General features: G+C 51.1%; 1 protein-coding gene across 2 annotated transcripts in view; it reads right to left on the reverse strand.

The window, feature by feature from the left end:
* Positions 1-690: 690 nt before the first annotated feature.
* The window catches only part of STK35 (serine/threonine kinase 35), a 42,806-nt gene continuing 22,080 nt past the window's right edge, over positions 691-21,416 (reverse strand). The window contains exons 4-5 of one of the 2 annotated variants that reach the window (XR_010661462.1): positions 3,683-5,131; positions 691-905 (exon numbers count right to left, since the gene is read on the reverse strand). The gene's annotated coding sequence lies outside the window, so the exon portion shown is untranslated. Of the gene's footprint in view, positions 5,132-21,416 lie in introns of both variants that reach the window. The other variant, XM_065921569.1, reaches the window with a different exon arrangement.

The raw sequence follows: 21,416 nt of genomic DNA on the forward strand, positions 1-21,416 counted from the left end.
TGCAGCCCCAGCTGACACCTGTCTCAGCCAACATGTGGCATATGGCTTTTCCTGTTCACCAAGTATTCACCCCACAGCCTGGATTTCTCTGGGCTTTCGTCTTCTCCTCATCAGACGGGCACATACCACACCATGCAGGTGACTAAGCACCTGACTTTTAGAGCCAGTCCTCACTCTTCACGGAACGTGGTCTTTGCTGGCCAGGCAGAAGGTGATGGGCTGTATGCTCTTTCTTCCCTTCCCCTGAGCCCCCAAGGCCAATCAATGTTCTCCGCACAGCAGTGCTACCCCCACAGGGCTGTTCCGCCCTGGTCCTCTGAGCAGCCACCTCCCAGCTGAGCGTTCCAAGAAAGTCCTCTTCCCCTTGTCGCTAGGGTGTGCAGACTCCTCTCATTTCTACACTAAAAGTCCCCAGGGGCAGAACTTGCGGAAGCACAGAGTTGGGGGCTGTAAGGAAGGGCCCCTGGATATCTGGGCAGCTGGCAAAGCTGGCTGGGCCTCGGACCCCTGGGGAGAGAACAGCTAGCCTGATGTGGCTTCCGGCCCCAGGTGTGGAGTGGGAGGAAGACCGCTCAAGGCCACCAGGCATTTTCTCACCAAGCAGCCGAGCATCCTTTTCTCTTGCCACTCACCCACCAGGACCAACACAAGCTCCTCTGCACAGGAGATGACAAAACCACAAAGCACTCCTTTTAAAATCACATATGGCTTCTTTGACCCCATCAAATAACTTTATTCACACAAACGTCCCTTAATTTACAAAGCCTCAGTCATTCATACACATTAGGGGGATCCACAGTGTTCAAGAAACTTAAATATAATGTATCATACCAACCCAAGTAAACCAAGTACAAAAAATATTCATATATAAAGTTGTTCACACGTAGGTCCTAGATTACCAGCTTCTGTGCAAAAAAAAGAAAATAAAGAAAATAGATTAACTAGTCTTTGAAACTAACCTTGTGCCTGGGTTAAAACCTCCCTCGCACCCAAGCTAGCCCCACACGAATGTTAAATCACTCCAACATCCTCCCCTGCTCTGATGGAAAGAGGCACCTGGAGAACGAAGACTTCTTTAAAATGTCCCTAAATGGACTCCCTTCCTCCTGTGGCCTCTCAGGGAAAAAGATGCAGGGGTCTCCTTCCTGTTTACCACCCCCCACCCAGTCTTAGGGACTCCAGGAGCCCCTGGCAGTGGACTCAGCCCTCAACTCTGTGTGCTGACATTAGCCAACCTCATGACACGTCCTGGTGCTCCACTCCCAGCGCCTCCTCTCCAGACAGGAGGCCTGGCCATCAAAGCCTGGTCAGAAATGGCCCACACTGCCCCAAAGGCTGCACCTCAGCCCCAAGCCAGGGGCTTGGGGAGCCTGGAGCAGCACAACTCAGCTCTTCTCAGGTCACCAGGTCTTGGCGACTCCAGCGGCTGGGCCCCTTGCCCAGGCCCAGGATGGGGAAGGGACAAGAACCTAAGAGCCCCATTTAGAGGCAGAGCCAAGACAGGCAGGGAGAGGTTGGCACAGAGGAGCAAAGGTGGGCGCGCACTTGGTGGGCAGGGCTGGGAGCCTGGGTGGCAGGAGCAGAGAGTTAGGGGGTGGAGGCCTGATCCCACCTCTCCAAGCTTCCTAAGGATACCCTGAGGCTGAAACCCAGCTAACCACCCAAGTTAGATCTGTCTTCTAAAAAGGTAAACAGCAACAGCAGAAAAAGAAAGAAGAATCCCACAATGTCTGCTCTTTTCCTTTTTTTAGAAAGACTCAAGCCAAAAAAAGAAAATTATCTTATTGCTCCAAACACTGGTTTTCTAGGAAATAACTGATATGTTAAGGAGAGAGATCTTAGAGGAAGGGAATGAGAGGCAAGGAATGAAGGCTGTGAGGAAGATGGCAAGTGGTCTTAGCACCGCAGGGTCAGGGGCAGAGGGGTTGTGGGGCCTGTGCCCCAGCCCTGCCCCTCGCCTTCATTCGCTCTGGGGTCACCACGGGCAGTGCCACAAAGGAGGCCAGGAGCTGTATAGAGAGTCAAATCTCCACCCAGCAACGGGCATGTTTCTCCTCCAGCTGTAAACAGGGTATTTCTTAAGTAAACATTGAATACACTCCCTCAGAAAGGCGGCCATGGGTGCACGAATCACAGCAGGTTAGGGGACAGAATTCCGCTCTTGACCCAGTGCCTCTGGATGAAAGGAGGCTAAGGTCCGCAGCCTTAGTCCCCGTGCCCAGGAGGGGGTCAGATGGAGCTGGCCTTGAAGGCCTAGAAGAAAGAGACGTGCATCCTCCTGGCTGGAGGGAAGAGGCGGGGACCTGCTGGGGAAGAGGGCAGAATGCACACCTGTCCGCAGCACAGCTCTGAGGAAGGGACGGGGAGGTCAGGGGGAAGCCATCCTCCCACGTGGCTATCTCTATATGGGAGTGAGTTTAAGTGACAGATGGGCACGGATAGGGAGACAGAAGCCATGTACTAAGCCAGACAGTCTGGCGGGGAGGGCAATGGAATAAGGCACTATGATCTGTCTTGCTGATTCCTCTCACTGAGGGAGAATGAAGCTCAGATCCTCCCTCCAAAGACTCTCCTTTCCACAGATCCCAGGAGAATAACCGACTGTTATTTTAAGGACTGGAAATTTCTAGAACTTGCACAGGACTAACAAATTGGAGGTGCTGAGATGGTGTGCCCCAGGGCTGCTGCCAGGCCTGAGACCTGGGTGAAAAGGCAGGAAGAGACAGGTGGCTGACCCCATCGGGAAGAGATGCAGAGTGGCTGGGGGACAGGCAGCTGCCCGGGCAGAGCCAGCCTTGACTTCGGGCTGCCTGCTACTGGCTGCTAGGTGCCCGAGGCAGACGACGTGGAGACGGGGGAGGGGGAGAGACAGGCACTTGGGGCTAACAAGCTGGGCCTCAGGAGCCAGGGAAGGAGGACCTGCCACCAAGCGAGGATGGGCTGGGAGTCCTGCCAGACAAAGGTACGTGGATGCTGCTACCTGACCGAGGCTACCCACCTCGCCCAAAAGGTATGGCCACCTGGGACCTTACTCAGAGCTAGGACACCTGGGGAGGGTGGAAGGGAACGATAAGCAAAAGGTAAATATCCTGTTAGACTTGAACCATCACTAGGATTTCAGAGTGTGGGCTGTGGCCAGGGAGAGGTGGGGGTGCCGAGTCCAGGGACTGCTTCCCCACATGCTCGCAGACAGACAGCTGCCCCCCAGGGAGGGCAGGGAGGTGGGGCAGAGAAGGGGCATCGACTGCAATTAGGGGATGCGCTCTTCTAGCTGCAGCTCTCAGCGTATACCCAGGTCGTCTGAGAAGTCAGAGAGGAGCAGAGCCAAGCGATGACAAAGGATTTCAGCTGAGGGAGGGGAGTGAGGGGCTGGTCACCACCCGCTGCCTTGCCGGATCCTGCTAACCACAGCCAGCCATCTGCCCAGGAGGAGGAAGAAGCCTTGAGAAAAGGTGGAAAGAATGTGAGCAAACATACTGCTGAGTTTGCACGGCATCTGGGCTGATGCTGTGCTGGTCTCTTCCAAACTCCCAGGGTGGAAGGACTGTGGCTCTGGGGGGAAGCCCCCCTTGGTCACATACCAACTTAAATGCCGTCCACATCTCCCCCTATCCACTTTATGCTGGTTTAGAGAAAACAAGAAGGATAAACACAAAAGAAGAATTCCTTTTCCCTTCCTTGCCTTGCTGTTCTGGGGTGAGAAGCCTGTGGAGCAGCTGAAGGGGCTTCCGGGTACGCGGCAAGAGGAATAGCTCTCCTCCTGGCAAGGGGAGAGGACACGCCTCTTCAAAAGCACGAGGGAGGCTGCGAGAGCGTCGTCGGAGAGCTGAAGGAAGGCTACACAGTCACTGGAGGTGGGGTCGGGAGTCACGGCCACCAAGCCCAGAGGCACCTGACGGCTGTGGTCCCCCGGCTCAGCCAGGTCCATCCTTTCCCATCAGATACGTCTACACTGAGGGTGGGCCCCTAACAGTAAGTCTCTGCAGGGAGGGAGATGACGCTTGGCATTGTCACCATAGACGACAGCATGGGGCCTGGCTCACAGCGCACACGCTGCACTGTGAGGGGACAACAGCCTGTTTAGGACACCCTGTTCTCATGGCAATGGTCACAACTGGGTCTCAGGTGGCTCTGACAGCCTGGACATTTGGCGGGCACATCTGGGAAGATGATGATCCTGGAGGCAGGAGGTGGTAGGTGCTGACTTCACAGGAGTGACACAGGCCCGCGGAAGACCCTGCTGTATCCTAGGCAGAGGTTTGGCACGACATTTTTTCCCGGGGAATCATCGTCTGGGAGGAAGATCACTAACAGAAAGGTAGATTTGTAGAGCTGGGGTGGGCTGGCTGCTCAATTACCGGGGAGTAAGAGATGGTCACCTTCTGGCCCTCCCCCATCAGAACCCCTGGTCATGAAGGGCAGGAGAGGGAAAGGATTCCCTCTGTAAGTCCTGGTGTGACTCTGGGTTTCCAACCGCTTACAGAAGACAAACTCCAAACGGGGATCTTCTTTCTTGAGTTCTCCTGGCCAAGCTTGGGTCTTCCCCTTCTAGGTGGTTCTTGGCCTCTGATCATCTCCAAGGTCCAAGGGCCAGCCAGGAGCAGCCCACCAGGGAGTCTAGCAGTTCCCGCACCTGGTGGGGAGGCAGCACAGAGGCCTCCTTCTGTCCTCAAGCCCCCTGATCCAGGAGAGGTCCCCAAATTCTCCACGGAGGGGCAGGCCTTCTCTGGGGAAGTGAGGAGTTATAAGCAGAACTAAGAGATGGGTAAAAGAAAGAAGACAGGGAAAATAAAGGACAAAAACAAAATAGCTCCCTAACCCCTTATAAAAATTAAAAATGAAATTTATACATATGCTTTGTCCATATTGAGTTTCTTTAAAGAAAGTGGTGCCTGTCCACAGCATAACTTCCTGCTCTTCTGAAGTCTTAATCGTTTAAATTAAAAAAAAAAAAAAAAGGGGGAGGGACAAAAAATAAAGCAAAAGTAAGAGAAGGGGGAAAACCCAAACGAAAGCTTCACATTGCTGGAGACCCGGCTGTCAGGAGATCACCAACCGGCCAAGCCACCACCTGTGCCCTCTGCTGGATTCTGTGCGAGACACGATGAGATTGTGGGTCCCGAGGGTCAACCTGAAAGACAGAAGGCAGGGAGAGTGGACGTGGGTCAGTGGGTGTGGGTGCCTCCAAGCTCCAGATGCCTCCCTAGGTGCCAGCACCCAACCCAGATGAATTCAGGAACTGTGTAGGGGCGGGGTGGGGGAGTTGGTTTCACTCTCGGGCGTGAATCCAGCCTCACTACAGCCACCATGCTATCCCAGACCATGCTATCCCCACCTTTCCAGCTGTGATGCAGGCTAAGCACCGCACGTCAGGTCACCTCACTGCCTGAGGCGCAGGCTGCGGCTGGAAATCCACATGTGAGGCCCTGGCTACAAATTTGAGTCCCTCTCCCCTGGCTTCCCCACCCTGTCCAGAGAAGATGAGCAGGATCCTAGTCATCTGTCCCCGAGCCATGGCAGCCAGAGTGCCTTCATCGCCCACTCACTCCCTCCCCTCTGTGACTAATCAGGCTGCCCTGAGCGTTCACAGCAACCCTCTCATCCCATTTCAGAGACAAGAAAAGTGAGGCTCAGGGCTCTGAGAACCTGCACTAGGCTACCTGCCCAGGTCATAAGGAAGGCCGGAGTCCCACAGGCAGCGGCAGTGGTCGTCTCCCAGCCAGCCGCTGGGCCCTGTGCTCAGGACGCTGCCGTGCTTAGGAAGGAGGCTGGAGCCAGCACGGCAGCCCAGTCCACAGGCTCTGCCGCTTGACTGTGAGCAAATCGGAGTCCTCTGGTTCTTTGGTCTGGTCACTGCACCACATCACAGGTTATTATGAGGTCCAAATAAACTAATATGTGGCAAGCTTACAACAGTGCCTAGCTATACTGTTACTAGCTATCTGGGAATGGCAAGACCAGTGGCCTATGCTTCAGGGACCGGTTCTAGTGGAGGCCTAGAATATCACAACCTGCAGAGATTATCTCTGGGCGGTCCCCACCCTGCCCAGCCCTACTTTCCCAGCCTGAGCCTGAACAGAGCTAAGCACAGCCTAAGCCTGGCAGGCGGGCCACCCAGTCAGTAGTGTTGCGTTGCAGCCCATGGTCTCATCAGTTTCTAAATGCCCATCTGAATGACTGAATCAGACCAGCCTTACCCAGGGTGCTTGAATCCCCCACTGGCTTCAAGGCTCTGTGAGCTGCTGCAGGCTGACAACACGGTGTCCCCTCCCAGCCCCACCTCCTCCCCCCATTACCTGACATCTGTACACTCAGAGACACTGTAATCCTCAGGTCCCGGGGAGATGCCTGGCTAGTCCTCACTGGAGGCAGCAGGATATGGTGATATTGGACAATTTACTTCTCCAGGTCAGCCTTCCTCTCCTCTTCTGTGAAATGGGGGCTCTTTTTTGAGATTTGAGTGGAATAACGACTGTGAAGTACCTGGCCTACAGCAGGACCCGACTCCTTGACAAGTCCATCCTCCCCTAGCCATTTGTCCCCAACCAGAAATTACGTATGTGTCAGGCTTAAGAGGCCACAGTCCTCAGCCACTGAACCATCCCAACTCTCCAGCTGGGTGAACCACGGCAAGGACACGCACTCCACTGGAAGAGTATGACAAAACCTTCTAGAAAGCAATGTGGCAACTTTTTCAGAGCTTCAAATGTATTTAGATCCTATAATTCCACTTCTGGAAATCTAGTTTAACTGAGTATACTAAATATGAAAAAGACTTTATGAATAAAGATGTCCACAGAAGCAGTATTTAAATTGAAGCAATAACTGCAAATCCAAAAATGAGAGATTGAAGCAAACGATCCATCTACTCAATGATATATTACAGAGGAAAGGAGAAAACTGTGTGGCATTCTGAACAAAGTGTGGCAGAAGCATTTCCATGGGTTAAGTGGGGAAAAAAGGCTATGAAGTTCTGTGACAGACAGTATGATCTTAACTATGTAAAAAAAAAAAAACACCTCCAAGTATACGAAACCTAGCAAGAAAATACATCAAAATGTACTTGTCATGGGTGGATTTTCCTCTTCCTCCTCTCTGCCTCTGTATTTTTAATACTGAGTACACATCACATTGTCACACTGTACTTTCTAATGGGAAAAACCATGTCCTTTGATGAATAAGAAAGGTCCCTGGGAAAGGTACCTAGAATAGTGAGGGATCCCAGAGCCCAGACTCAGGCTCTTCTCTGGGCTCCTCCACACACAGTGGATGGTGGAGGATCTTCCACACCCTCAGATGAGACTAGACCATGCGACTGTTCCTCCACTGCACAGGGGAGGCGTGACCTGGGGTCCCTGTGCGGAGCCAAGCGAGAGTGGATGACAAAGGCACTGGAGAAGTATCTGATCTCGGAAGGAGAAGCTGGGACCTCTTAGCCCCAGCCTTCTTTTCTGCTGCTTTTGTTGCCCTGCCTATTAGTCCCCCTTAACAAACCTCCACTGGTGGGTCTTGTATGCCAGTTTTTGACTTGGAAAAGTACAGTCATCACCAGCACATCCTGGGACAGTCCTGTAGCCATCCCCAAGTCTAGCTTCATTCAGCAGGCCGAGTGCCTTCTCCCTGCTGCTTCCAGTAGATGAAGCAGAGCAACCAGAAGAAGGAGGAAGGGAAGGCTTGGGGGAAATCTCAGCGTCTAAGACATCTCACTCCTTGTGAGATACAAGAAAGGCCCAGGAAGTGGTATGGTCATGCTGAGATAATCTTTGAAGTCAATGATGTGTCCTTTTCAACACTGCTTTCCTCCCTCCCCTGGCTGGACCCAAGCTGAGGACAAACTCAAATGGATGACTGTCAGTCACAACAGGAAAGTGGCCCATGGCAGCTGAAAAGCAGTGCAGGCAAGGAAATTCAGAAGCCAGAAGTCTCTTTTACATAATAAACTAGCAGAACAGAGTGTGCCTGAAGAAGGTCAAAACATGCGCCCAGCACTTTGTGAGAGTGCTGGAGACACCAGCGGAATGACGGCTGTAACCACTGGGTCCCTTGCCAGGACACGGCTGACACTTCCCACAGGCTCCTCCATCCTCCCTCCAGCTTTGGCACTGGCCCTCTTTGTAGGACATCTCAGGACAACCCATAGGTCTGCCCGCTTCTGCCCCGGGGGCAGGGACAAGAAAAAGACAACCCTTTCTTCCACAGAGAGAACGCTGGCTTTGCATTCTTCTCCATCGCCCATGAGAGAAGGTGCACCTTCCCCAGGGAGCCCATGGCCACAACCTCCCTGGAAGAGAGCAAGGGTGGGGGTGGGGTCTCCTACAGCCTTCAGGAGGAAGGGCTCAGATCACAGGGTCTGAGGTATCGCAGCAGCAGGCCCTCCCGGACAATGATGGTTTGGGCCCCAACCCAGGGGGCCCTCAGCATTGCTCCTAGCAGGTGCCACACCTCCGCTCCCTGACTGCCTGGTTCTCGGCTTCAGTCACGGCTTGCCTTGTCCGTTTCAACTGGAACACTGACTTCTGACCACAGCAGAGCCCTCCAAGTAGGTGAAGCCATCCCTCTGAGCACAGTGAAGACGGGTGACATGGTTGGCCTGCAGGTGAGGAGACATCGGCAGTGCACTCCCGTCTCCCACCTGCCCGATGAGCTCACCACTTGCCCCACAGCAGAGCAGCAGGACCAGCACTCAGCCCCTCTTCTCCAGCCTCACAGCCCAGAGCCTTTCTACTACGAGCCTCCGTTTAGTGCTTCCCGAGCTGGCTCCATCAGTGGCTCTAACAGCCCACATTTGAGATGTCTCCTGGGGGGAAGGTGCCCAGGAAGGTGATGGCAAATTCTTCCCTTTTTTATGTTAGCTCTAGAACTAAGTTCCCTCAGCACATCCGACTTCCTTATTTCTCTATAATGATCGTAACAGCAACCACTTGGTCAGCACTGATTAGGTACCAGGCATGTTCTATGACATATAAATGTAGGCCACTTTCATAGGTAACAACTTAGTAAGGCTGTCAACCCTCTTACACTGCTTTCCACTCACTGGACACACGGTTTACTTCTATTGCCTCCTCTCACTCAACCACCATACTACGTAGGAGCTGTTGTGGCCCCAGTTTCACAGACAAGGAAATGAAAGTTCAGACAGAAGATCTGCATGGCTAATAAGTGGCAGAGAAAAGGGTGGAACCTAGGTCTGTCTCACTCCAAAGCTCCTGCTTTTATTACATGTAAAATCCCTCCCTAGAGAGACAAGAAGAGCTTAAGTAGAGTTTAAAACCCACTTAATCCCTTCACCTATAAAGAGATGCACTCAGAAAAGGCTTGGCTGAAGTACCTCTGCATGGGTCTGGGGTCCAAAGCACAAAGGGGATATGGTGCCAACCAGGCAGTGAGCAGCCTTCTGGCAGGTTTCTTTGCCAGCCAAGCAGTGGTCTGGTCTGTCCAAGCAAGCCGAGGAACCAAACTGCTCCCACTAAGGCCGTCTGCGGGCTGGAGAACAAAAGCTGGGGAAAGCAGAGGTGGGAGCAGGCAGCCATGGGGCTGGGGACAGAACGGGCTCACACAGCCAACTCCCTCCCCTAGGCCTCAGCTCACAGACTGGGAACAGCCGGGTGAGTAGACGATTACCCTTTATCCTAAAGGTATGGCCTTCCTCCTACAGTCAAAATGTCACTTCTTTGATGAAATGATAATGAAAAGTAAATGGGAATGGTTTAATTCAGCACTTTTACCGTAAGGATTTACATTATCCAAACCTCTTCTTCCTAACAAATGGGCAAGCTATTTGCCCTCTGGGGTCAGCTGTGAGGGGTAAGGATTCCCAGCAGTGGGGCATGGAGGGAGCTCTCTCCCTTATTAGTTATCTTTCTCTCTATAACTCATCTGGAGTCAAAGCTTAACTGGGAACTTTCTATGTTTTCAAAATGGAGATTTCAGAATAAGGGCAGGCAGGGTGGTGGTGGAGGTGGAAGGGTAGCTTTCCATGGCCACGACTTTGCCCCAAGGGCAGCCAGATGGTCGCAAAGGTACCCTTAGCACCTTTCAACATGCTCAGGCCTAAAGGTGGATTTTTGAAGTCCAGGGACCTAGAAATCTGAAACACAAGAGTCCTTGCTCTGTGCTGCTAAGGTGAGCGGGGAACACTGAGCCACAGTCCTCACAATACTTTACAGACACATCTATCCATGAAAAAGCGTCTCCCTACAGATGAGGGATTTTAGTCTCAAGAGGTTCCATATCAAGTTGTAGAAGGTTAAATGGTTGGTAAAGGGTGGTTGTTGTTCAGTTGCTCAGTTGTGTCCAACTCTTTGAGACCCCATGGACAGCAGCACTCCAGGCTTCCCTGTCCTCCACCATTCCCAGAGTTTGATCAAACTCATGTCCATCGAGTCGGTGAGGCCATCCAACCATCTCATCCTCTGTCGTCCCCTTCTCCTCCTCCCTTTAATCTTTCCCAGCATCAGGGTCTTTTCCAATGAGTTAGCTCTTCCATCAGGTGGCCCAAGTGTTGGAGTTTCAGTTTCAGCATCAGTCTTTGCAATGAATACTCAAGAGTTGATTTCCTTCAAGGTTGACTGGTTTGATCTTCTTGCTGTCTAAGGGACTCTCAAGAATCTTCTCCAGCACCACAGTTCGAAGGCATCAATTCTTCGGTGCTCAGTCTTTATTAAGACATGACTCCTAGAAAATCACAGCTTTGACTATATGGACCTTTGTAGGCAAAGTAATGTCTCTGCATTTTAATATGCTGCCTAGGTTTGCAATTGCATTTTTTCCAAGGGACAAGTGTCTTTTAATTTCATGGCTGCAGTCACTGTCCACAGTGATTCTGGAGCCCAAGAAAATAAAGTCTGTCACTGCTTTCATTTTTTCTCCATCTATTTACCATGAAGTGATGGGACTGGATGCTGTGATCTTCATTTTATGAATGTTGAGTTTTAAGCCAGCTTTTTCACTCTTCTCTTTCACTTTCATCAAGAGGCTCTTTAGTTCCTCTTCGATTTCTGCCAGAAGGGTGGTGTCATCTGCCTATCTAAGGTTATTGATATTTCTTCTGGCAATCTTGATTCCAGCTTGTGCTTCATCCAGCCCAGCATTTCTCATGATGTACTCTGCATATAGTTAATAAGCAGGGTGACAATATACAGCCTTGACATACTCCTTTCCGATTTCTGAACCAGTGTGTTGTTACATGTCCAGTCCTAATTGTTTTTTCTTGACCTGCATACAGGCTTCTCAGGAGGCAGGTAAGGTGGTCTGGTATTCCCATCTTTTTAAGAATTTTTCACAGTTGGTTGTGATCTACATAGTCAAAGGCTTAATGCAGTCAATGAAGCAGAAATAGATGTTTTTTCTGGAATTCTCTAGCTTTTTCTATGATCCAATAGATGTTGGCAATTTGATCTCTGATTCCTCTGCCTTTTCTAAATCCATCTGCAAGTTCTCGGTTCACATACTATTGAAGCCTAACCTGAAGGATTGTGAGCACTCTGATAGCATGTGAAGTGAGTGCGATTGTGCAGTAGTTTGAGCATTCTTTGGCATTGCCCTTCTTTGGGATTGGGAAGAAAACTGACCTTTTCCAGTCCTGTGACCAATGCTGAGCTTTCCAAAACTTGCTGGCATATTAAGTGTAGCACTTTAACAGAATCACCTTTTAGGATTTGAAATAAAATCCAAAAAGATGTAAAGGGTTGACTGGGATTCAAATTGAAACTCTGGTTCTCTCTATTCCTCTCTGCCTCTCATGTATTGATCAGAAAATAGCCACCTGATTAGCGTACTCAAATTGTGGTGTCACTGGGTGGGAAGCCAAGAATTCACCCAACGTCCTAGCTGGTGGTCTTAGCACTGCAGTTAATGATGCTTGCGAAAAAACTAGACATCGGTGCAAGGCCTGATATACAAAGCTTCCTTTTGTTCAGGCAAAGGACCATGTAGGAGTTATCCCCATTTTATGGATGAGTACATCGAGGCTCAGGTTATTCATTTCCAGCATATCATTCTGGGGAAGCTCAGAGGCAATGTAATCTCAGGGTCACAGAGGGCTAGCCTCTCGTTCTAAGCAGGATTAGCTTCAAAATGAGTTATTTTCATTTGTTTTATATATTAGACAGCTGGCTTTTCATTAAAGATATCAACATGCCAGCCCTGGCTGGGGAAGGGGGGAGCGGGGAGGGGGATTATGGGGAACTGTCAGCAGCTCAGGGACTACTGTCTAATCTGTCAGAGGGACTGAGGCCAGGGAGCCAAGCTTTCTGGCGTATCACTTCTCTAAGGCTCGGCTAAGCCAATACTGGTGTTCAGTGCAGGGCAAAACCAGGGACGGCTGTGCTGTGGACACCGCACAGCTCAGCATGTGAGGTCCTATCGTCAGGGTAAAAGAAAATGGAGCAGACACTACAAATGGGAAAATGATGTCTCCAGGTATGCAGAAAGGGCACGGTGTCAAGGAAAGGGAAAGTGCAGAGAGCACAGAAGCTTCCCCAGCAGGAGCTTCACAGCCGCTTCAGACAACCTGGGGCTGTGATCCCTGGTCTAAGTCCTGACCAGGGGACCAAACGAGGCAGAAGCCCAGGAGCAGGTCCCCACCGTGGCAGGAGCACCATTCAGAGAGCACAGGTTACAGAATGGCACAGTCAGTGCTCTGTCCAGGGCCTGGGTTTTAGAGTAGGAATATCTAAAGTTTACACCCCAGCTCAGTCAAGCCTCAGTTTTCTCAACTTACAATGTGGAAACGTCTATTTTGCAGGTGTGAAGCCCAGTGATGGGCTCAGTGAGACACACAGGAGATACCTAATCAAGCTTCAAAGACATCCCCCAAACTAACACCTCTTATCCACTCAGGCAAAAACTCCAGACAAGACGAACTGGCCTCGTGTCAATCTTCTCTGGAGGCGACAGTGTCCGTCCTGCTTTGAAGATCCATCTTCCTTTGGGCCTCAAGAACTCCCTTCCCTGCCCCTTGCTGTCAGCTCAGATGGCGCACGCCTCCTCCGGGAAGTATTTCCAGGGGCCCAGCCACCTCAGGGACTCTCCTCTGTTCTCTGATGAGCAGGCACAGGATGACCAGAGACCCCCCCGCCCCGCCCCACTAACCATGCGCCACATCTTCTCATCACCCCCTAACAACAAGTTTCCTGGGGGACAGGGACAGTGCTTCCCTGGAGCCTCTCAGGTTGCCAAGTGCAGAAGGAGCTGGAATACTGTGTGATTGATAGGAACTGGGAGTTAGCACATGGCAATAAAAAATTAATTTACGAACTTCATGGAATCATTCATTCAACACGACAGGAGCTTAACATAAAAATACGGCTTTGAAACCCCTGCCTTCGGTTGAGTTCCAACTGAACAGCCAACAAGCCAGGTGCAAAGACGGATGCTCACCCCACCCCAGGAGGCTGGCCACCTCTCCAGACTCCAGTGGCCTCAAAGGGACACTTTGGGGTTTTGCTAGTGCTGTTTTTCTCCCATGCTACACTGTGTTCCCCCAGCCTGGTACCCCCACACCCTCAGAACCAAGGGAGAGAAATGGGCAAATGGGGAGGAAGGGTTTTCCTGTCACAACAACAGCCTATCAGTGACGGAACCAGGAGGCTCCTCCACGACTACCCCTCTTACTGACTTGGCCACAGAACACCAGCTCTCACGGGGAAGAAGACAGTCCACGGTCTGCACACCAGTCTGCTTCAACTGAGAGGGAGCTTGAAACCTGGCTCTGGCTAGCTGGAGCAGCCTGGCTTCAGAGAATGCCCCCAGTCTAAGTCAGTCACGGTAAAAAGTTATGAAAAGGACTGGAAGACTTGGATTTTGCCTCAACTCTGCAGACTTCCCAGATCTTAAAGTCCCGCTGTAGCCTCCTTACAGGCCCACCCATCTGCCAAAAAAAATGTCCAACAAGTCCCCTTAGCTGACAAGTGGCTCAAGAGGCAGTGGATTCATACCTAGCGCCTCCCAATCTCCATGCTGGCAGGACATGGACCGTGGAAACAGGCGGTGGGACAGGGCAGCCCCGTGATGAACGGAGCAGCAGCCCCTGTGCAGCCAGAGGTCTTCGCTTTGCCTGAGAAACCATCCCTCCCATTTTCACATCCTCCTCACCTACTGATGCACATCCAGTCCAAGTGCCCCGTGAGTTCTCTGAAAGGCAGGCTCCCACCCAGGCTGGGACAGCACGGACACGACCGGAGGAGTGTACCCCCCTGCGGCGGTCTATCGAGACGCTGACCCGCCCGGTGGCGAGAGCACAGGCGGGGAACCTGGCTCCCAGTCTCATCAGGCTCCCCCTGCTCTTCTCTCGGGACCCAGTTTCTCCATGTGCCGAGGGGCTTGGGACCAGGGGTCCTTCTAACCTCGAGGATGGGCAGAAACCCTCCTGAAGGCACAGGACATGTCTCAATGTGTTTGAGTTACGTGAGTTTTTCCGGGGAAATATCCTCAACATTCAGAGTCTGAGGAGTCCAGGACCCAAGGAGTACTGAGAACCAAGATGAGTTTTGTAGGCTCCGTCTCCAGTGAGGAAACCCTCTAGCTAGAAGGCAGCATGGGGGCGTCTCAGGCAAAGGAGGACGAGGCACTGTGCGCTGGGGGTCAGGGTGGGAGGGTGACTCCAGCTCCTGCACCGGGGCCCTTCCGCACAGAGCAGTGGGATGGTGAGGCCCGTCTCCTACAGGCTTACAAGTGGAAGCCAAGATGCCCTTAAAGTGGACAAATGTCACTAAGAGGAGGTGGGCTCTATGCATGTCAGCTGAGCCCAAGTTGGGCCCCATGCAGCACAACAAGGGCACATGCTCTCATGGCAGCAAGTGGCAGGCCCCGTATACAGCAGGGCACAGCTATGGGGAGACAGGGAGTGAGCAGAGCTTAAAACCAGGATGGTGTGTGCATGCAAACACAAGGCAGCTTTATCTCAAGAACGTCCCAAGTTCAGTCAGGGCAGCCACCAGTACCATGCAACTGCAGCACAAGGGTCCCATGAAGCTCCTAGATAGAGGAGACTCGGTCATATTACAGCAGTGACTGTGGTGTCACCACTGCTAACCTGCTCAATACTGTCTTAAACCTTCTCATTCCCTGAAGCATGCTGCTAGTATTTAAAAGTTTGCCAAACGCATGAAAAGAAGAACCATGGGGCAAGACCTAAGATTCTGCGGTTTGGAGGTCTCTGGGGATCTGCATGCTGAGTCACCCACCTGAGTCTGAGGACGAAGATCCAATTAAACCTGGTCTTTTTGGCTTGGAGAAGTCACTGGGCTGTCAGGGTCTGGGGGTTGGGGATTTTCCTAAACCAGCTCAGGTGGTGAACAGGTCCAGGTGGAACTCATTCAAGACAAACTAAGGGGGAACTTTTTGTTTGCAGAAACAGCCCTGGTAATTGGCAGTCAGCTAGGGAGATACCCTAATTCCGCCCCCTCTCAACTTATTAAATAAGTGTGAGGATGAAATGAAAGCTGCCGACAGCCTCAATTGGCCCCCAAAGAGACTGGGGTTCAGCTGTGGCTGCTGTGATTAGCAGAGAAAGGGCTCAGGGGAGAGGGTGGGCTCCCAGGAGAGTTCTCCTCGCCTCTTGGGCCCTTAGCCAGGAGGAAGACGGCCAAGGAGCTGTCAGAGCTAAAGGGGAGAGGAGGCTCCACCATATGGGGATGGAACAATTTGTGGTTGTGAATGGCACAGCTCAAACAAGGTCATACCCAGAGTGGTCTGGGTCAAAGGAGACCATATGGACTCTGGTTACAGCAGGAAGTCTGAAGCCCAGTGTGTTGAGGGGAACTCACGAGGGGCACTTGCTAAAGGCTTGGCACTCTCTTAGGGAAAAGAAGGGCACTGCAAATTGTTAGTGGGAAATGAAGCAAAAACGAATGATTAGCCTAAGAGATTTGGCAAAACCAAACAGAAGGAGGAACTATACAGAGGCAGCCACCACTTACTGAACTCCTGCTGTGAGCGAGGAACTGCACTGGGCACTTTATATTTCTTGTGCATTTAGTCCTCCCAACAGTATACAGCAAGCGTCAGTGTTAAACGGGCATCATTTAATGGATAAGGAAATAGGGGCCCAGAGAAGTTAGGTGACTTGCCCAAAGCACTCCACTGATGAGAGGCAGAGCTGTGATTCAAAGCTAGGTGTATCAGTATATCAGATTCAAAAGCAAGAACGGGAACACAGGGTCTCTACTCGCAGGGCAGGCCTTGTACCTTCTGAAGACAGGCACTGTTGGGTGCAGCATCCCATCTCCCTCTCTATCTCTGCGACAGACTCATCTGTCAAAACCCGAGCACTGCCCACCATCCTTTTCTGCAGGATGAAGTTCACTCTCCTTAGACAAGCATCCAAGGCTCTTGGCAAACTGGCATTACTTTCCTTTCCAACTGGAGCCTCTTCGTGGACCAGCCCAAAGATCTGCTCCTTCGACAGATCCCCAGGGTTCTGTCTTTGCTCACACTCCTGTTCAGAAGACTTTGTCTGCTCTCCTTTCTCCAAGGGCCATCTGAAGTCACACATCCTACTGCTGCCACTACTTCTTCAACAAAAAGCCAGCACATGGTCCTCTGAGTTCCTGGGAGCACTGAGACACCACTGTGTTGCCAGACCTTTGGAAGCCTGATGGAAAAGGGCATGGATGCCCGAGCTGTAGCCTGGAGCTGGCGGGCACTAGTCATGTGCCCTGTGGGAGCAGGGTGGACACAGTACCTAGGGAAGCCACCCATGTGAGGATTTAACAAGACAGTAAATTGGGAGGGGATGAATCTGGCAAACAGCCTGTGCTCAGTAAGTTTAGGTGAGAGGAGGCGAACCCTGGCACCTCCCCCACCACGCCTGACAGATGATAAAGGTTCCAGGCTGCAGCAGGCCTGATGCTATACAGAAACAAACACAGTGCATACAAGACCACCAGCAAGCTGCAAAATCTCTTCTTAAGCATTTGCTAAACAAGTGCAAAAAAGGACTCAGGCTCTCTTGGGTTCCAGAAAGAAGATCTGTGGAAGGCAGGTGGGGCCATTCTCCACCCCAAGGCCTATACAGAGTTCAAACCAAGGTGTGACAGGATGGCCGAAGGGCTGAACTTAAGGGAAGGGCTACCCCACTGCTTCTGGTATTTGCACTTAGAAACCTGAAGGCAACAGACTACAGACCTTCTCTCACCTCCTTCCTCAGTATTCCTTTCCTTAACCCTCAATACAAAGTATTTCCCAATTTACAAATCGGGTGGCTCTCAAAATCAATTTCATAGCCAACAATCATGATTCTGATGTGTAACTGTTTAAAAAAAAAAAAAACAAAAGTGATACCAGAGCTAGAAAGATGCTCTTTGTCAGAACAACCAGCCTACCCATGGGACAGGACACTGGACAAGTTTTCAGCTCTAAAAAGCAAAAGTAAATACAAAAACAAAATGCTATGTTCTTCAGACATAATTACAGCAGAGTGAAAATGCAAATAAAGACCCAGAAGAGCTATACCCATCAGTCAACTAATCAGAAGCTGATTACAAAGAGGAAGAACACAATACAGAAAGACTCAGCCATCAAATAAAGGCTGTGAAGGCGGCCCTGGGTCTATGGAGGTCACCTTGAGCCCAAGAAGCTGTTTCATTTTCAGTGTTTTTTTTGGTGGGGGGTAGAGAGGGGGACAAGAATCTGCATACATTCTGAGATACTTCTCTGTTACTCTATTATGCATGCCAAGAGCTGGTATGAGAGAACAGCAGGACTCAACAGCTGTGGAGTACCTACTGTATGCCCAGCACCCCTAGGCTAGTTTTACATGAACTTTTCAATTTACTCCTCCTGAAAAACCTATGGGCAAGTGCTGGCAACCTCGCTTTTTAAGTGAGGACTCCCAGACTCAGATATCTAATTTTCATCTCCATGGCCCATGCCAGGCACACAGCAGGTGCTTAATACATGCCTGTGGAACAAGTAAGTGACATTTCCGAGTCTGGTTCGAAGCTGTGTTTAAGATACCACTCAAGAGACAGAAGCCCATCTCCAATCCCATCACTTCTCCCTTTCCTGTGCCTGCTGGCTCTCAGCTTCCCCTTCCTCTTCTAAGATCGACCTTCTGTCCCACCAGTGGCCTCACAGGATCTGTTATTCCCCTGCCCTGAAGGACTCTCGCTCACTGTTACTAAGGTGTTAGAAGCCCATTTTCCCAGGGTCTGGGAAGCCTGAGAAGTTGTTACTTTCTTCCCCCCAGCTGACAGAAGGCCACAGGGCCTCACCTCAGTCTCAAGACACACACACAAGGAAGAAACTATGCAAGACTCTGGAGTCCCCCTCCTAGGACCACACCCGACGTGGAGCTGAGGCAGGAGGGGAAGAGGGCTGGGCTGAGGGGTCCTTTCATGCTACTAGTTTTCCGGATGAGGCATCCAGGACCCCCTGTGTGTGACCTGTCCTAAGCCCCACGCTAGTAAGTATATTACATGGAGCCCGGATTAGAACCCAGCGGCCCCTCCTAGTTCTCAGGCCTTCATCCAAGCTTCCTGGAGGGCCACGGCAGCAGCGGGCAGGCGGGCGGGCAGGGAGGAGCAGCAAGGTGTCACAGGATAGATTCTGGATCTGTTAAGTAGAAAACTTCTTACCCCCAACACTCTCAGTTCCTTCCACTGAACTCTACCCGGGCCGTGCAGAATGAGGCTGCAGATTCTGAAGACACACCTGAGTCTGCCTATGCTGTTGCTACTGTAACGGCATTTCATCTCATCTCAATAAAATTCTAAGAGTAGGTGGGAAACTGGAGTTCTGGGGACTGCTGTCTTCCTGCTATAGGACTTCCAAAACACTGGGCTGGAGTGACGTGCTTCCGAGGGCTCTCTGTGATACACCTGGTAGGTGCCCAAGCCCCGAGATGCTCAGGGTGGGGGGAGGGAGGATGACCTCTGGATCGCGTCAGTGGTGACATCTGGATTTCAGGTTAGGCAACTGGCCTAAACTCCCAAGCAATTTTTTTTTTTTTTTGCGGGGGGAAGGTAAAAGTCACCCTGTTGTTTGGTCTTGGGTGTGGTATATTCACACTCATTTCTGCTGTCCTATGCAAACCGACGATTCCATCCAAACATTCATCACATCCAAGTCTGCAATCTGGTTACTAACAACAAATGAGTCTTTGGTTGTGACTTCCAGCTCTCCTTACGTCTGGTACAAGGCTGGGCTGGGCTGGAAAGGCCAAGCATTCTGCCAAGATCTGACAGCCCTCCCCTCTTTCTGCCCATGCCTTAGCTCTGCCCTAGACTGGAACTCTCCGGGAGGACATGTCTTAGACATGTCTGAAAAAAGGAGAAAGGAAAAACATAAAAGGGTGCTGTACACGATATTTAAGAGCTTCCTTTTTGCAAATCAATGGAAGTAAACACAGAATGAGTCAACTGGCTCACATCATCTGTGACTCTTCCATTGGAACAGAAGGTTAATACCCAAATCCAACATGATATACCATATACCCTGCCTGTTTTCCACTACTTCTCCAGGCCCAGTTCTTCAGAATGACGAAAAGTCAAGGTTATCTACCATTCATAAGATTACCTGCCCAGGCCCCACATCTGGCTCCTGTGTACAGTCTGGGAAAACAGAAGCATTTTCATCTTCCTCATTATGCCCTAAGGTGTGCCTGGGTGGCTCTAATCCATTCCTCCTGAGTCCCCAGACATCACTTTCTTTTACAAAGAAACAAAATACAGAATTCTGACCTGTGTACAAGGCAGGCTGAGTTATAGCTTTCCCCTGGCACCTCTAACTGAAAGCGAAATTCCTTTAAAGTTAGGAAATTCATTGCAGTATTTTATGGTATTGATTTATTTTAAACTCAGCTGGCAGTTTTAAGGCCTGCCATGCCTCTGAATCCTAGAAATGCTGGAGGAGGTCTCCATTTCCTTTGATTTTGTAAAATCACAGAAGACTCACTAGTGGAAATGAAAAGAGGGGCTGAGAGCTTATATGCTACTGCCCTAATTTATCAAGACAAACCTTGGGCATTCTCTCCAGGCCCTGGTCTCGAATGCCCCTCCAGGTGGGGATTTCACCACAACAGTCCTCTCTCCCCTCACCAACCAAGTTCCTATACTCAACAAGGCCACCGTATGCCAGGGCGAGTTTCAGACAAACCCTGAGATGTGATCACCTCACTTACCACCTGGCTTACAAAGCGCCCCTAAACCTACCTTCAAGAACCAGCCCAAAGCACCGCCTTCTCCAGCAAGCTTTCCCTCCACTCTCTGCAGGCTTCCTCTATTTCTCCCCAGCCATGCCTACTACAATTAAGTGTTCTCAAGTCCGTGGCTAACTTGGGAGTCTTAGAGGAAAACACTGGGGTTTGCGCTATCAAGACCAGTGCTAGGCAAGTGTCTGCCATAAGAGGGCTCTTGCTCACCAATCTGACCTGGCCTCAGAATCACTCAACACAGGGCTGCAGACAGCTGTATCAACAACAGGGACGAAATCATGGAAGCCCTCTGCTCTGGTCAGTAAATGAGCTGGAAGATGGGTCAGGGAGAAACCCAGCAACCCCTGCCACTTAGCTTTAGATCCTCATCAACCTTTGGCTAAGCTCACTTAGAACGGGCCCCGGGGATCAGAGCCTTGCCTTGTCCTGGTGTGTAGACTGCCCCGTCAGCACCCCCGTGGTGCCACTGCTTTCCTGCTGCCCCCACCTGGGGCGCGCTTTGGGTCCCCTGCTTTCCAGTTTTAACCTCTGTCTGCTCGTGTGGCTTCTGCCTACCGTTGCCTGGCCCCTGGTTATATGGGCGCCTCACCATCCCAGTCTTGCCTCGCCTGCCCATGTGTGAGGCTGTGTCAGTGTGACGTAAGAGGAAATCAACACGCAGGTGATCTCACCTGAAGGAGAAGGTGGCCCTGCTGCAGAGCGCTGTGCCAAGACTGTCAGACCATGAAAGATGCCCACGGGCAGCACTGACACTAATACCTGGGGGGCCTCTCGCGTGGCGCTAACAGGAGGGGGACCCAGCATCTGCCTCAAAATATAAACGCACTAAAGCTGCTTTTAAAGAGGCTCTAGGAGGCAGGATCGAACAGTGGAATTTCCAGTCAGGTTTCAAATCCTGACTCTCAGAACTGTAGTGAATTCTCAGCTTCCTCATCTGCACAATGATGGCAGAGAACAGAAGAGTTTCCCAGATGATGTGATAAATGAGATACTGTACATAAAGTGCTTAATTCAGGGCTGGAGATAAAAGGATAGGGCCTCTGCCCTGCACAAGTCAGAAGGTCCCTGAAAAACAGGTTTTATAACCAGAAGCTGCTATTGCTAGGGGAGTATCTGTGTCCCTGGGATAAGAGGAAATGGGAGTTGAAAGGACCTCAACCATCAGGAGCTTGGCTCACAGCTGGAGGATTATAAGAGCTATTTTGATTTGCCCAAAGAGATGCTGCCTAGCCTAGGAAGAGCCAAGGATGCCAGGGAGGAG

The sequence above is a fragment of the Muntiacus reevesi genome, chromosome 2, assembly GCF_963930625.1.
Source record: "Muntiacus reevesi chromosome 2, mMunRee1.1, whole genome shotgun sequence".
In the NCBI taxonomy this organism is placed as follows: domain Eukaryota; kingdom Metazoa; phylum Chordata; class Mammalia; order Artiodactyla; family Cervidae; genus Muntiacus; species Muntiacus reevesi.